General features: G+C 37.8%; 1 protein-coding gene and 1 pseudogene across 2 annotated transcripts in view; one reads left to right on the top strand and one right to left on the bottom strand.

The window, feature by feature from the left end:
- The window catches only part of RBPMS (RNA binding protein, mRNA processing factor), a 185323-nt gene that overhangs the window by 87969 nt on the left and 83819 nt on the right, over window positions 1-13535 (bottom strand). The gene's annotated exons all lie outside the window — the stretch shown is intronic.
- LOC115840052 (geranylgeranyl pyrophosphate synthase pseudogene) lies at window positions 5406-6421 on the top strand (annotated as a pseudogene).

The raw sequence follows: 13535 nt of genomic DNA, 5'->3' as shown, positions 1-13535 counted from the left end.
AATAATCATACTAATTACACACTAATTTTCTAATTAATGAAAAGAAGGAAACCAACCTGCTTCTGCACCTAACACGTATTAGGTGCATGCCAGGAAAAATAAGACAGTGGATATATGTGTGTTTGTGTGTTATTCAAGTACTTTCTGAACTCTGAGATACCCTGAATGATTAACACTCTGCAAAGTAAACAGTCTCAGAATTATAAAAACCAACTATTTCTTTGCCTACGTAGGAAAGCATATGAAGAATAAGTCCTACTTGTGAGGTAGGCAGAAAAAGAGAATGTATTTAACACACTCTTCTTTCAGGTTCACCTAAAGTGTGTGTTAGATCATTTGAGCACCCACCTTAACTTTCTGTATGTGCTTTAAGCATCATTCTGCAAAGTTTCCTTTGAGTCTTTATTAGTGGCTGGTGTAGGAGAAAAAAGGAGGGAAGAGGGGAGAACAGTGCTGATATAAACAAACCCTATAACTGAAAAAAGACAGTTGCCTAAACGTTCCAAAATCATTTTGAAAAGACTTCCATTTAAAGATCAGACACAGGGCTTCCCTGGTGGTGCAGTGGTTAAGAATCCACCTGCTAATGCAGGGGACACGGGTTCAAGCCCTGGTCCAGGAAGATCCTACATGCCGTGAAGCAACTAAGCCCATGCGCCACAACTACTGAACCCGCGCGCCTAGAGCCTGTGCTCCGAAACAAGAGAAGCCACTGCAATGAGAAGCCCATGCAATGCCACGAAGAGTAGCCCCTGCTCGCTGCAACGAGAGAAAGCCCAATGCAGCCAAAAAAAGAAAAAAAAAAAAAGATCAGACACAGCCCACAACAGACCCCAAGTATATTTTTACAGCCCTGTTTCTGCTTTCCAGTTTGTCAGCAGTGAACATCCCTCATCCCAATAGGATCCAGAGGACTCTCCCACACTGCGCGTGTATAACCATATTTAGGGTAATCTTAAAGTTAAATACTGAGAGGAGGCGAAACATGTACCTCCTAGCTATTGATTTTTAAGCTACACATCAGGATAATGACAAGTCCTTAGAGAGGAAAGGTTTCATTATATTTAAAGATTAAAAGTATTTTTAAAAGTCAATGATGTTATATCCTCAACTTTACTGAGGATAAAAATGAGTGCCAACTTTACCAATAAGTTACTTATTTGGTCCTCAAAGTCACTTATTAACACCATTACAGATAAATCGATCCGTGGGTGGGAAATCTGTTCTCTGATGAATACAGCAAAAATATAGAAATTAAAAGAGGACGGTAGCATTTGCTCCTTAAACTTGTTTTTTAAAAAAAACTCTTGCTTAGACCATCAAATGGCTTGTGAGCTCTTTCCAACCAAGAATTTGGGGCTTAAGCAAGAGTTGGTTGAAAAGAATGTAAACAGTGAAGTCCAAACTTCGGAAGTTCACTGCAAAGTACTTCCTGTGCTGCACGGGGATCCAAAATAAAGCGTCAAAACAGATCTCGCCTCTGAGCAACTTTAATCCGCACTCTTCCTCCACTTTCATGCATCACCTCAAGGCCACTTACTGGTGATCTGACAAGGCAGAGGCTGAATTTCTCCCTCTCTAATAGGCTGCCTAGACAAAAAAACTTTAAAGAATCTCACTGGCTGTTAAATAAATTAGTTTATACGGAATTGAGGTGGGGTTCTTTGGTTTGCAACAGATTCAACTGGAACCGGAAATGGAGAAAGACAAGCATGGTTAGCTTAATAGGATAAAAGGGAGATGAGAGTGTGCTTGTTGGGCTCACAATATTTTGAAGACTTGAGAACATTAAGGACAACACTGTTACTCTGCACTCTGCTTCCCTAAAAAACTCCAAGGAAGGACAGATGAATCTACTTCATTAATCATACTATAATACAAATCGATGTTTAAAAGTACTCTGGAAAAAAAAAAAAGTACTCTGAACCCAGGAGAATTTGGGATTCTACAGAAATTATTTTTAAATCAGTCTGTAGAAAAGGGGACCTAAGGAATTAAAACCAGTTCCTTGTGTAAGTCATCATCACCATCAATTATCGGAATTTTTACCATTTACTGAGTTCTACAGCTTTAAAAATACCTATCTCATTTAATTTGATCCTCTCACCTTTTGTGATAGGTACTGTCAGTCTTAACGGGAGAAAACAACTTTGGATTTGTAAGTGGCAAAATCTGGATTTGAGCCAGGTCAGTCTGACTGACACCTTTATTTATGACACTGCTTTTGACCAGAAAGCCCCTCAGACATGGTAAGTGGTTACCAAGAAGACACACTTTCCTTGCCCTCCCCTTAGCTGCAATTTAGAGATTCAGTACTTTTTCACAGGTATACGTTTAATGTTATGCACAAATACAAAAAAACACCCTAATCAATCAAATACACACCATACTTTTAATATCAGTGAATTAGAATTCATTCTTAGGGTTGTGTTAAGTATGTTTTTAGAATTTGGTGAAAGGCCCCACAGATAAACCAAGAAGACAGTGGAGGCTGGCAAAAATCAACATCTTACCGTGGACTTTTCTAAGACTATATAAAAGACTTTCCGTTTCTCCTTTATTCAGCATTCTAAGATGTGGAAAACAGGCAGATTCTCTTTCATAATGCAGCTGTGTGCTTTTTTCATTGAGGTGTATCTATGACCTGTAACCGTGAACAGTCTTTTTCCACCTTCTATTCAATTTTCCTTTATTTGCACATTACATTGGCCTTCTAAATGAATACCAAAATTCTATGAAAAATTAGTGTAACAATCCCATTTACCGTCGCATCAAAAAAGAAAAAAATACCTAGGAATAAACCTACCTAAGGAGGCAAAAGACCTGTACTCAGAACACTGTAAGATACTGGTGAAAGAAATCAAAGATGACACAAAAAGATGCAGAGATATACCATGTTCTTGGATTGGAAGAATCAATATTGCCAAAATGACCATAGCACCCAAGGCAATCTACAGATTCAATGCAATCCCTACCAAATTACCAATAGCATTTTCCACAAAATTAGAACAAAAAATTTTACAATTTTTATGGAAACACAAAAGACCCTGAATAGCCAAAGCAATCTTAAGACAGAAAAATAGAGCTGGAGCAATCAGGCTCCCTGACTTCAGACTATACTACAAAGCTACAGGAGTCAAAACAGTATGGGACTGGCACAAAAACAGAAATATAGATCAATGGAACAGGATAGAAAGTCCAGAGATCAACCCATTCACCTATGGTCACCTAATCTATGACAAAGAAGGCAAGAATATACAATGCAGAAAAGACAGTCTCTTCAATAAGTGGTGCTGGGAAAACTGGACAGCTACACATAAATGAATGAAATTAGAACATTCTCTGACACCACACACAAAAATAAACTCAAAATGGATTAAAGACCTAAATGTAAGACCAATACTATAAAATTCTTAGAGGAAAACATAGGCAGAACATTCTCTGACATAAACTGCAGCAAGATCTTTTTTGATCCACCTCCTGGAGTAATGAAAATAAAAACAAAAATAAACAAATGGTACCTAATGAAACTTAGAAGCTTTTGCACAGCAAAGGAACCCATAAACAAAAGGAAAAGACAACCCACAGAATGGGAGAAAATATTTGCAAACGAAGCAACCAACAAGGGATTAACCTCCAAAATATGCAAAGAACTCATGCAGCTCAATATCAAAAAAACAAACACCCCAATCAAAAAATGAGCAGAAGATCTAAATAGATATTTCTCCAAAGAAGACATACTGATGGCTGAGAGGCACATGAAAAGATGCTCAACATCGCTAAGAGTTAAAGAAATGAAAAACAAAACTACAATGAGGTATCACCTCACACTGGTCAGAATGGCCATCGTCAAAAAAGTCTACAAACAATAAATGCAGGAGAGGGTGTGGAGAAAAGGGAACCCTCCTACACTGTTGGTGGGAATGTACATTAGTACCAGCCACTATGGAGAACAGTATGGAGGTTCCTTAAAAAACTAAAAATAGAGCTACCATATGATCCAGCAATCCCACTCCTGAGCATATATCGGAAGAAAACCATAATTTAAAAAGATACACATACCCCAATGTTCACTGCAGCACTATTTATAATACCCAAGACATGGAGGCAACGTAAGTATCCAGCAACGGAGGAGTGGATAAAGAAGATGCGGTACATATAGACAATGGAATATTACTCAGCCATTAAAAAGAATGAAATAATGCTGTTTGCAACGACATGGATGGAACTAGAGATGGTCATACTGACTGAAGTAAGTCAGACAAAGACAAATATCATATGATATCGCTTATATGTGGAATCTTTAAAAATGGTACAAATGAACCTTTTTACAAAACAGAAATAGTCACAGGTGTAGATAACAAAGCTATAGTTACCAGGGGGAGGGGGGAGGGATAAATTGGGAGATTGGGATTGACATGTACACACTATGATATATAAAATAGATAACTAATAAGGACCTACTGTACAGCACAGGAAACTACTCAATACTCTGTAATGGCCTATATGGGAAAAGAATTGAAAAAAGAGTGGATATATGTATATGTATAACTGATTCACTTTGCTTTACTGCAGAAACTAACACAACATTGTAAATCAACTATACTCCAATAAAAATTTAAAAATTATACTATAATGATGTGTGAATTCTAATTTTTATTCCTACTTTTGAAAGTGCAGAAACACTTTTATACTTTGCCTGTTTTTGCTCCTTTGTTATAAACTTTCTGCTTGAGTGAATTCTTTTCCATCTAAACTTATTTTCATTTCCCATAATACATTTCTATACTCTTTAAGTTCTGTGTATTTATTCATCCATTCACTTTTGAGTGATATCTTGTGTCAGGCAAATAAAGAATAAAATAGATTAAAATGTTTACACTAGGAATTTTCTACCCAACTATTTTCCAGGGAAATTATCTGGATCTTTTAATTTTAAAACATTAATCTTTAGGGACTTCTCTGGTGGTCCAGTGGGTAAGACTCCATGCTCCCAATGCAGGGGGCCCAGGTTCGATCCCCTGCCAGGGAACTAGATCCTGCACGCCACAACTAAAGATCCTGCAAGCCACAACTAAAGAGCCCATGTGCTGCAACGAAGACCCGGTGTAGGTAGGTAGGTAGGTAGATAGATAAATAAATAAATAACTTGTCCACTATGGCTAGAAAACAAAAACTTACATCCTTTTATGCAATGTCAGGGTTACTCAAGGTACCCCTTAATTTTTCTCAAATTGTTTTCTGCTGAAATTTATCACTACATTTTTAGAAGCGAAATTCTAGTCTTAAAAATATAGTTCATGGGATGGTGCATTTTCTTGCACCGAGTAATGCGGTGTTGCTGCCAGGTGAGGAGGGCGGAGAGTTCTATGGTGAAGTGAGGGGAGGGATTCATGCAGGCCTTGTTCTGAACTATAAGGTGGGAAGTTGATGCTGGGTACTGCTACTACCGGACCCCCAGCATGAAAGTTGTGATATCATCCTCGAACCATCAGCTTTGAAATTAAAAAACAATGAAGAATACTCAAGAAACAGTCCGAAGAATTCTTCTAGAACCTTACAAGTACTTACTTCAGTTACCAGGTAAACAAGTGAAAACCAAACTTTCACAGGCGTTTAATCATTGGCTAAAGGTTCCAGAAGACAAGCTACAGATTATCATTGAAGTGATGGAAATGTCGCATAATGGCAGTTTACTCATCGATGATAGTGAAGACAACTCAAAACTCCGACGTGGCTTTCCAGTGGCACACAGCATCTATGGAATTCCACCTGTCATCAATTCTGCCAATTATGTCTATCTTCTTGGCTTAGAGAAAGTCTTAACCCTTGATCACCCAGATGCAGTAAAGCTTTTTACCCGCCAGCTTTTAGAACTCCATCAGGGACAAGGCCTAGATATCTATTGGAGGGCTGATTACACTTCTCCCACTGAAGAAGAATGTAAAGCAACGGTGCAGCAAAAGACAGGTGGACTATTTGGATTAGCAGTAGGTCTCATGCAGTTGTTCTCTGATTACAAAGAAGATTTAAAGCCACTACTGAATACACTTGGGCTCTTTTTCCAAATCAGGGATGATTATGCTAATCGACACTCCAAAGAATATAGTGAAAACAAAAGCTTTTGTGAAGATCTAACAGAGGGAAAGTTCTCATTCCCTACTATTCATGCTATTTGCTCGAGGCTTGAAAGCACCCAGGTACACAATATCTTGTGCCAGAGAACCGAAAATGTAGATCTTTAAAAATACTGTGTACATTATCTTTCTCTGAGAACGTAGGTTCTTTTGAATACACTCGGAATACCCTTAAAGAGCTTGAATCTAAAGTCTATAAACAAACTGATGCATGTGGTGGGAACCCTGAGCTAGTAGCTCTAGTAAAACACTTAAGGAAAATGTTCAAAGAAGAGAATGAATAATATTAAGTCATTCTTGATTAGGCCTGATAGGTTAGTTGACTTTATTTTTTTGTCTTTTAGCCTATTACCTTTTTTAAAATTTGGACCAAGCTGTTAGTCTCCAAAAACTGAGTGATAGTGGTGACGTGAGTGAGGTTGTTTCAATATAGAATCCCTGCGTACAGATAATCATCGTAGTACCAAGGTGAAGGAATCAAAAGGAGCCACATTTAAATGAGTCTAATTTGAATGTTAGAATGCGCTGTGTTGGGACGTTGTGGCCAACTCGGCCATGCGTGTTCTGTTGATTCTGTCAATAAAGAAGACTTCAGCTTTGGCGGGGAGGCGGAGGGGAGAAGTATGTGTACATACATATATATATATATATATGTATATTTCATGGTTTATTTTTATAAATATTAGCCTTTTTAGACAGATTTTATTATTTTTAAGATTCTAGACTAGCCTAATGTTCACTAGAATTGTTTTATTTCTTATCCTATTCCCACGTTTATAATGCATTAGATCTATTTTCCATATCCTAGAAGGATTTACTCTATTTTCCTTGCCTCTTCTTATTTTTACGTACAAAAAAATCCTTGACTACTTGTAGTTCTCTCATTTTAAAAAATGTTTCCATGTAATAAGTACTAAAGTCTACTGAAACAGCAAGAAAAGTTTGCATTTAATTATAAAGAAAGAAATGCTGTATATATGTGTAAGGAAATAAGAATAGAATAATTAACAAATGCCCTGTCAAGATAACCTATTCCACTTTAAGGGAGTTAAGTCCTACCCTCCTCCCCAAGGCTTTAAAATGTTCTACTGCATTCTAATTACACAGCAAGACAAAGGGTTTCAGTTTTGTGGACCAACAGTTCAAATCTGTGTAGATAACCAGAAACATAAAAGCCAATGCTGAAGGGAGGTCCATAGCCGCTTGTCATTATGATGGTTTGATCATTCACTAAGGAGTAGAAGAGTAATTTTACAACAAAGACAGCGACTTAAGGCACCAAAATGTGCTGCACTGCAGAACGATCAGTAACGTACACGGCCTAGGGAGGCAAGAGCTTTGGTTCTAAAACTAGCTTGGCTTCCTTACGGACAGGAATCCTAGCAAATAACTCATTCTTTGCACTTCAGGTACCACGAACGCTAGCTGTATTTTCTACTTTCATTTACAACAGGGGCAAATACCTTCTCAGCATTTCGAAATGCCTGAAGAACCATGGAGTAAGGGCAAAGTCAATACAAGATAGCATTTTATAAAGAGAGTCTAGATAAGTTTAAACAAGTAGATCCTTGAAGAAAGGCCACAATGCAAAGTCTGAGGGCAGTTGCACACAGCCATGTAATATCTGATGAACTATTTTACCTAGGGAAAAGCTGGGCAAACTTGAGATCTCCACATATACTTGTCATTAGAATACAGACCGGTTTACGTGTGAGAACCTGTGCTTCCTCCTGAGAATTTCCTTGGGGAAAGGATGATGCTAGCACTTCCAGCTACTTTTCCTTCTTCAAACTTCCTTAGGATTTCTTTTACCAACATTTTATTTCCTACTTTCCTATGTGAATGCTTAATAGATCTCAATAACCCACATTTCTTCAGGCAAAGACTCTAATTGGGAATTCAGCAAATTCCTCACGTTCACCTTCATTTGCTCTTTCAGAACCACTTTTAAATTACGTGCCGTACCATCCTTGAGAGATTTTATAACAACCCCAAATTGCAAGAAAGAACAGGGCACAGCACTCCCTCCCCTGCAAAAAAAAGGGGGCTATTTCAAATTTCTTGGAGGGGGTCTAGGCAGATTAAGCTGTTTGACAAGCCCCACAGTGCACACAGTCGTTGAGAAAAAGAGGAGAGTTCAACAACCCTGCATTATGGCGGCTCTAGACCGACACGGGCATAGTCCCCAACCCAGTGACATTAAATGGCTGCTTTAAAACTGCAAGTCAAGAGTAAGCAGTTATAAACAGATTTCACAGATAAACACTAGATCAGACTCATGATCTCATCTGGCAGCCCTGCATATGTCCCATCCAAAAGTCCCAGCTGGGATCACAGTAATTGGGCCTCTTCAACTACTTTGAGCTAAGAGAAATTTAGGGAGAAATTTTTAAAACTGATAAGAAACATATTGACATGGTGCCTGGTGAACAGGGAGCTGAGACAAGCCATCTGGATGCTTGTGTATGTGAAAAGTTTTGTTTAGTGGAAATAATTCATCTAACCCACAAGCTGTACAAATATTACAATAAAAAGTCCTGACGCGCACAAACCGTCGGAAGAACCTGTGCTACAGGAACCAGAGACTGTAGTCCAGACTTCTGTTTCTGTGCGGCCAATACCTGTTCTCGAGTACCCTGGTATTCCTCTGTACCCAAGAGTTTGTACCAGGACTTTATGGCTACATCTTTTCCCTGAGAAAGTATATTCACGGTACGGGTTCACATTTAGAACATTTGCAAGTGTTTTTGCTTGGTGATTTCCCTTTAACACTGTTGGGAGTAACACCCCTAATCTCACAGATGAGAAACCTCGTATAGGAATAATGAATTTATTATAGACAAGTGTTTTAAAACTCAGTTATTTGGAGAGCTCAAGCTATTCAACAAAACAAATTATGCACAAGGCTGAATCACTGTGATATAAATAACTACAGTGTTTACTTCAATGACAGGAATTTATGGAGATGGAGAAAACTATATTTTTCTGATTATGTCGGTTTTTTCAGCGTGTGACACTACCAAGTACCTTTTCAGCCTGCTTTCTTACAAACTACTGAAGATTGTTTTAAAAATTCTTTTTACCTCACACTATTGAATATATCTCCTCAGTAACCTAGAAATAATTTAGCACTATATACCCTCAAGACCTCTTCATTTTCTGCTTCTTAAGACGACTGCCACCTTTTTCTTCCTCAAAACCAAACTGCTTTTTTCGTTTTAATTCAAAGTCTATTCAGACCTTAAGCAAACACCTTTCCTTCCTTCATGCCTGGCATAATGTAGAAGAGAGAATACAAAGCCCAAGTCTTATCTTATTAAGCCAATCATCCAAGGGTTGGGTTTTTCCCTCCTTTCTTTTATGAACAGGTAAACTGTTTAAAGGTAACACAACTCTATTACACAGAACTGCCGTCACAGAAAAGAAACGTTACTAATCCCCATTAAAAGAAACAATATTTAAAGTCATATGGGGTTTCAAGAGAAATCAAATCTACTACTGAAATTAGTCAAAAAGTATTTATCAAGAAACCAATTACCACTTCACACCTAGTAGGATTGCTACAATTTAAAACAACAAGTATTAGTGAGCACAGGGAAAACTGGAATTCCCATATATTGCTGGTGGGAATGTAAAATGGTACAGCCAATATGGAAAAGTTTGGAGGCTCCTCAGAAAGCTAAAAACATAAATACCGTATGACTTAGCAATTCCATTCCTAGCTTTATGCCCAAAGGAACTGAAAACCAGGGACTCACGCATATTTGTACACAGTGTTCACTGAAGCATTATTCTCAACGGCCAAAAGGTGGAAACAACCCAACTGTCCACCAATAAGACAAACAGATAAACAAAATGTGGAATACCCATACAATGGAATATTATTCAGCCATAAAAAGGAACGACGTTCTGATATCTGCTACAACATGGATTAATCATGAAAACATCATGCTAAGTGGAAGAAGCCAGACACAAAAGGACAAATATTTCAATAGCTAAAATAGGCAAATTAATAGAGAGAGAATATAGATTAGAGGTTACCAGGGGCTAGAGGAAAGGAATAATAGGGAGGTATTGGTTCATGGTTACAAAGTTTCTGTTTGGGATGATGAAAAAATAGAAATAGACAGTGGGGATGGTTGCACAACATGGTAAATGTATTAATGCCACTGAACTGTATATATACTTAAAAACATCATTAAAATGTCAAATGGTTATATATGTTTTATATACTCAAAAATAACAACATACCCCAAATCATTGAATTAAATACCTTAAATGGGTGAGTCATAGCTCAATAAAGCTACTTATAAAAGAACCCAACAGACTTGAGGGTGCCATGATAACTGGAGATCACTAACATCAGTGAGTCTAGACTGAGAGTAAAGCAAATTATTGTGACAGCCTAAGCAATGTTTAGTTGTGAAGGCATCTGTAGTAATGTACCTAGTTTGCATCTGACTTCTTTAGTTCTGATAAACTTATAATAAAGCCTATGATAAAACCTAGGCCAATAACAACTATTTAAAATTAGGGGAGGAGGGCTATCAATCAAAATGGCACATATACTCAACAGGCCACACGTAACCTTTTTAAATGCTTTACATGAGTGAATCTCAAACACCAACGTAAGACAAAGCCTGTCATGGACGTGTACACAAGCAGGCCTGCAAGATATCACGTGTTAACCACAGTCTTTCTTACTTACGAAAACACGATTTCAGCTACACAACAATGGCACCACTGGGGTTTTCACAGTTGGCAGGAAGAGCCAGAGATGGCTTATTCCCACCTCTGCTCAGAGTCCTTACTGCCAGGCCTGCCTTGCTCCCTGTGTGTGTTTCTTCTTAAAATTTCCACAAATCAAATTTTTACTAAACCAGACTATAACTGTCAATATCACTGTAGTTGATTTACATTCCAAAATTATAAACAAATCCTAAAAATAATCTGATAGTTTGGATTATCAGCTCCCCCTTCCATTAGCATGGAAAATGGAAAACTGCTGGTATAGAAATTATAACTGTGTGTGAAGGGTAAGGGATAGGTTAGATGTTTTGCTGTCGGGTTAAAGAATGGATGGGGTTTCTAGTCATATGGATTAATGGGACCACAGATAACCTGAAGGGAAGTCTGGGTTTGGGTTATTTTTAGCTTAATTTGAGAGTTTTTGCTATAAAACCAAAATAGACTGTATTTACTTTAGAAGATTTAACGAACACCCTGATAAAAGTTCAGTGTTACCACTTAATTCAATCTGAGCGTGTTTTTCCATAAAATTATCAAACGGACTAAAGCATACTCCAAAAATGGAAGCAAATAAATGGATTTTAAAATCATTTAAAGTCATTTTGGGAAAAGACTTAATACTAATAACTGAACCAGACAGGAACCAAGACAGGGAAACAATAAGAAGAGAAGCTCTAAACATGGACAAGTGGTTTATAACACTGTGAACTACTCTATATAGAGGAACTTACTGGACTGAGGCTTACGTTTCTCAACAGTGGAACAAAACAAACATTACAACATGGAACTTTCCCCCAAAGGAATGTGAGGAAAAGCTTTTAAGAGAAGCTGGACGAATGACACGAGGAAAAAATTTTGTAATGGCTATGAGCATCGGATGTTTTTAATTCACCAGGTTAGAAAAAATGATCGTGAAAAGAGCATGTTGGGTCACAGAGATGTGTCGGTTTCATAATTAAATACATTATCCTGAATGGGCCCATTTTCTCTGCAGAGAGAAGAAACCCTGCTCCACGGTCATGTACCAAACTTTACTGTGGGCATTTGTCCTAGACAATGTGATTTAAATAGTCTGTCACTGCAGCAACATTCCATGGAACAAGCAAACAGCAAAAAGTTACATAAAGTAGACAGAACTAAGACACAGGAGGCTTCCTTCTAGTTGTAGCTCTAAACCTGTACTTTCTGACTGAGCCATCCATCCTCTCTGGTCTCAGTTCTCTTAACTGAAACAGGACAGTTTCTAAGGTACAAAAACCTCTAATACTTTTATATAAAAGTTAAAAATATCGAGAAAGAGATGACCCAGGACCTTAATAGATGCTCTAAACTCCCAAGCCAACCTCTGAGCAGAAGAAAGCTCAGGTATAATACGCCACAGGTAAATCTTAAGAGTTACTCTTCTTAGGTCCACAGAATAGAACAGAACGAGACCTGTTTCCCTTGGAGTTCTTCCCACGTTATTAATATATGAGCAACAAACACTGAGCCTAAAACCAGACCTTAGGACAAGAGAGCATGATGATCTGGGGCCAGCTGGCACAGGAATGGGCTTAAACACCTCTATCACAATGTTACTGCATGTCTCAATACCGGTTGTGTGTAACGATACAACCCTCAGTACTAAGAAAAAGTGAAATGATGTTAGCTACACTCTGCCTAGTAAGGCAAGGGAAACACAGTTTGACTATGACCATTTAAACATCTAAAAAATAAACTTCTGTTAAAAAAGATCAAACTATAAACAACCCACCGTAAAAACCTATTGTTTTTCAGACAGTGGGTCAGTGACATGTTTCTACCCAGAGCAGAGACAATGCAGGGCAATGGAAAGCCCATTCTGTGAACAAGATTCAGCTGCTGTTATTTCCTTTATAAGAACAAGAAAAAGAAGCTGGTGAAAACTTCAATTTGGAAGGACCCAGAATATTTCTGCATTTAGAAAGATGCCTCCTGGGGGGGAATGCAAATTGGTGCAGCCACTATGAAAAACAGTATGGAGGTTCCTCAAAAAAACTAAAAATAGAGCTACCATATGACCCAGCAATCCCACTCCTGGGCATATATCTGGACAAAACGATAATTCAAAAAGATACACGTACCCCCATGTTCATAGAAGCGCTATTCATAATAGTCAAGACATGGAAACAACCTAAATGTCCACTGACAGATGAATGGATAAAGAAGATGTGACACACATATACAATGGAATAGTACTCAGCTATAAAAAAGAATGAAATAATGCCATTTGCAGCAACATGGGTGGACCTAGAGAATATCAGACTAAGTAAGCCAGACAGAGAAAGACAAATATCATATGATATTGCTTATAAGCAGAACCTAAAAAAAAATGAACCTACTTACAAAATGCTTACAGACCAAATACAGGTATCTCTATTCAATTATAGTTGACTATCTTTTATTATACCACAATGCAGACCGTCTTCTGGGAAAGCAGTATATGCAAGTTTTTAATCAATCAGAATAAAGACTACAACCTGTAAATCTGTTTGTTTTTTTAAGCCACATCCCTTAAACAAAAACCTCGTGTGTTAAGGAAAGCCAAGATTTTCATCTATTCTTGACTTAGGCTTAGCCACTGAGAGTACAATGATGGCCAAACTAAACTGTACATTACCATGGGACGTG

The sequence above is a fragment of the Globicephala melas genome, chromosome 21 (assembly GCF_963455315.2).
Source record: "Globicephala melas chromosome 21, mGloMel1.2, whole genome shotgun sequence".
Classification (NCBI taxonomy): domain Eukaryota; kingdom Metazoa; phylum Chordata; class Mammalia; order Artiodactyla; family Delphinidae; genus Globicephala; species Globicephala melas.
The sequence above is the reverse complement of the archived record's forward strand: the minus strand, read 5'-3'. Positions and strand labels throughout refer to the sequence as shown.